Genomic DNA, 3,816 nt, shown 5'->3' with positions numbered 1-3,816 from the left:
GGTTCTTTCAGGTCTGGAGAATGAAACACAGCTTGTTACTGGTTTTGGCATATTAATACACCATGGAGATCTTGTGAGGCTCTCCTAGGTGAGCAGGAAACTCCCAGTAGTTTGCCAGGTTCTCCCAGAGGAGAAGTAGGCTATAAGATACAGCTTTGCAGCTGGGCGCTTCTGGGAGCTTGCTTTTAAGTCTCTGGATGCTGGCCATGCTCAAGGCCCCTCTCTACACATTCAAACAAGCCTCATGCATGAAGGTACTGGCAGAGGAACCCAGGTGTGTGGGACTGGGGGCTGAGACCTCCAAGCCTGATCGGATCGGGACTGGGCCTCCTCCACCCAGATTTCCTATTTCCCAGTAGCTAGGTGGTCACACCCAGGGACTGCCCCCAGCGCCATGCCCTGTAATGCCATCCACGGCCAGCATCCAGAGACTTAGATTTCACATAAAATGAGAAAATATAGTGTTTATATTTATTTTCCTCCCTTGTGAGTTATTGAGTTTTAAAGTTATCATGAAGGTTAATTCTCTTCATGTGGGATGTTTTAACAGGCAAGAGTAATATATTAACCTCATATTAGCACTATTCAAAAATTGATTTTTTATTAAATACATTTTTTCTTTGCCTATTTAACTGAGGTGATTAGCATTTTTTATATCTTCAAGGAAAAGCAAGCCTTTGATCACATGATTAAATCTAACACCTTTGAAATATGTCCTGTTGTGCAGCTATCATAAGAGAGCAAGGCATGCTGTGCTTTTGAAACCCACCTTTAGTGGACTGCAAATACTTATAGGGAAAAATTAGTTTTTCCAATTTGATGGGCTCAGAGTATGAAATTTATTTTACAATGTGTCATGTAGTTTGAAAAAGAATACTTGAAATTTTCTGTTCTTTAAATAATCTCCTTTTGATGATAGTGAGCATAAAGGCCTTTTTTTCAGCCTAAAAATGCTGCTGCTTCCTTTAAATGTAAGTAGTTTCTTTTCTTATATGGAGAAAAAATTGACAAAACTCCTTTATAATAAACGAAAGAATTGAATGACCACATTTTTGGGGGGCAGTTGAGGGTCATCTGACAGCCTAGATATGAGAGCCTGACTCAGTCTTCTCAAGATAAATGACCTTTACCAGGCTCTCTTAGTGCCAAAGTGGCAACTTCCATAAAGCAAAAGTCATGTGTTCAGAATACATAAGAACAATGTAAAGAGAGAGATAAAAAATAATGAAAAAATCAAGAGGAGGATATTTAATTAAATAAATAAATTTCATAATTTAGTACAACAGATCCAGTTTTCAAGGGATATGAGTGTATGTGCATAGTATAAAACAAAGCCAAAAACAAAATAAACCTGTGTTTTAGTTTTTTAATTTATAGCAACAAACAAGCTAAAATAAGATAATCAAAGAGAGAATATGTAAAGTCTATATCTCTTAAATGAGTAATAATTAATAAATACTAAAAATGTTTATTGCATTAGAGTCTGATAGAATTTGTCAATGGTATAGTATTTGGGGAAACTATTTTGCTCAGTTGCTAATGCAGTAGATTCAAAGTGGATATTTAATGTTCCAAAGAACTCCAATGTGCTTTAACAGATTTCAGTTATTTTTATGTGTATCCAAATCTACTCATAACATGTCTGATTAGTATCAATGTGTAAAGGACTGCCTTAAATAAGTTTTGTGTGTTCCTATCTAATTTATGGGGAAGGGAGTGGGTAAAAACTGCATTGTCAATCCCAAAGTATTTTATTCTTACATATAAACAGTTGCTTTTCCTCCATGTACACATATGTAAAGAGGAAGTATATGTAACACAATAATTCCTGGCATAATTTAACAGTTAATTTTCTCCTTACTGTTTTGATCCAAGATCATTTAATTCCTAAATCAAATATGGCAGGATAGAAAATCTCAGTGCATTTATTTTTTTTTCTCCAAATGTACCCTTAAATCTCAGAGGCAAAGATTAAAATGAGGAAGGCAAAGATGAAATGACTGACAGTGATTTGTAATCATCTGCTCTCAATTTTCCCATGATAGTCAAGTCTCTTGTTCAATTGCATCACTCAAATTGGCATGAGCTGGGAAAGAAAAGTCATAGTCTAAGAAGTTGATGGTGCCTCACAGCTTCTGGGAACTGTCTTCCTTATTTTATAGGGTGGTTGGCATTTATTATATTTCTCCATTGCTTCAGTTTCCTTAACACAAAACTCTTCTAAAATATTAAGAAATGGAAGAGTATCCAGAGATGAGTGCAGTACTTAATCTTTTGAAATAACTTCAGAAGGAGTTCTATGGAATAGTTGGGAAAAAAACAAGCATGCCTAAAGCTGATTCAATTCTCTCTTAAAATATAAATAAAAGTTTTCAGCGTCTTTTTCTGTCTTATAAATTCTATATATATTATAAGAGGAAGAAGGTGAAATTATTTTATAGTTATGATTTGACTGTAAGATTTTCTTTTGATTTTGCTTGTAGCAAGTGATGTTCAAATCTACTTGGTATGCTCAAGAAGCATCTTATGAAAGGCAGGATTTTAAAGTTGTTTTTCAAAAGGAAATGTTCTAATCTAGTGGAGGAATAAAAGGAAGGGTTGGGAAAAGAAGCATAGTAAGAACACAACAAATGGTCAAAGTCCTACCAGAACTGAAGATGTGTTTATTGAACTGAGGTACCTGAGGTGGGGGTAGCTCGGGAGAAGTCCTTGGCATACTCCTGAAGGAAGCAGTCTCTCGGGTAGTGGCTGTCACAATGGGATGAAGAATCAAGGAAAGTACGATTAACAGTACTGTCAATCCCAGCACATCAGTACGAATTATTTTTGTAAAAGGAAATCTCTCTTGTTTTAAGTTCCCTTGAACCACAACCATTCTTTGTAATGCTCTATTTTAGAAAATCAAAACAAAACAAAACATTTCTGTGAAGTGAGAGACAACTTTAGTGAGTAATCACTAAAGTAAAACGCAGAATAATTAGAAAGTTGTTTAATTACTCATTGTTTCCCTATGCTATGTACTTTTTTCTGTTATTGACTGAACTATTTTCTGCATTTATCAATTCATATAATTATGCTTAGATTTCTGTTTACTTGAGAATTAATGAAATAGAATCTCGGTAACCCTGGCAATTAAAGACACATGCACTTGCATGGCACACTGGGTTGTAAATGAAAACATTGACCTCCTATTTCTATAATCCTGTAATTATATTTAACATCTATAAGAATTTTATATGCATATACACTAATTTTAACATATGTCATTGTCACTGTCATCCCGTTGCTCATCGATTTGCTCAAGTGGGTACCAGTAACATCTCTATTGTGAGACTTGTTGTTACTCTTTTTGACATATAGAATATGGCACGGGTAGCTTGCCAGGCTCTGCCATGTAGGTAAGGTACTCAAGGTAGCTTGGTGGGCTCTTCGAAAGGGGCAGAGAAATTGAACCTGGGTCGGCTGTGTGCAAGCCAAAAGCCCTACCTGCTGTGCTATCACTCCAGCCCTAATTTTAACACATATAAACATATATTCCATATCTTATGAAATACATAAAGAAATTATTCCACATTTATATTATTTTGTATAAATATATTCTATATTTAATATATGTACAACATAAAGAGTGATATGTATTTTATGTATATGTAAAAGCAACATCTATTGGCTTTAACTTTAAACAATACCATCCTACAGAATAGCCATGATCCAAAGACTACATAGAACACTATAAAATTATCTAGTGTCATAAATTAATATAATGAAGATACATTTGGATAGATAAGTTAGAGAATATCAAGGTATTATGGACAT

The sequence above is a fragment of the Sorex araneus genome, chromosome 2, assembly GCF_027595985.1.
Source record: "Sorex araneus isolate mSorAra2 chromosome 2, mSorAra2.pri, whole genome shotgun sequence".
NCBI lineage: Eukaryota > Metazoa > Chordata > Mammalia > Eulipotyphla > Soricidae > Sorex > Sorex araneus.
The sequence above is the reverse complement of the archived record's forward strand: the minus strand, read 5'-3'. Positions refer to the sequence as shown.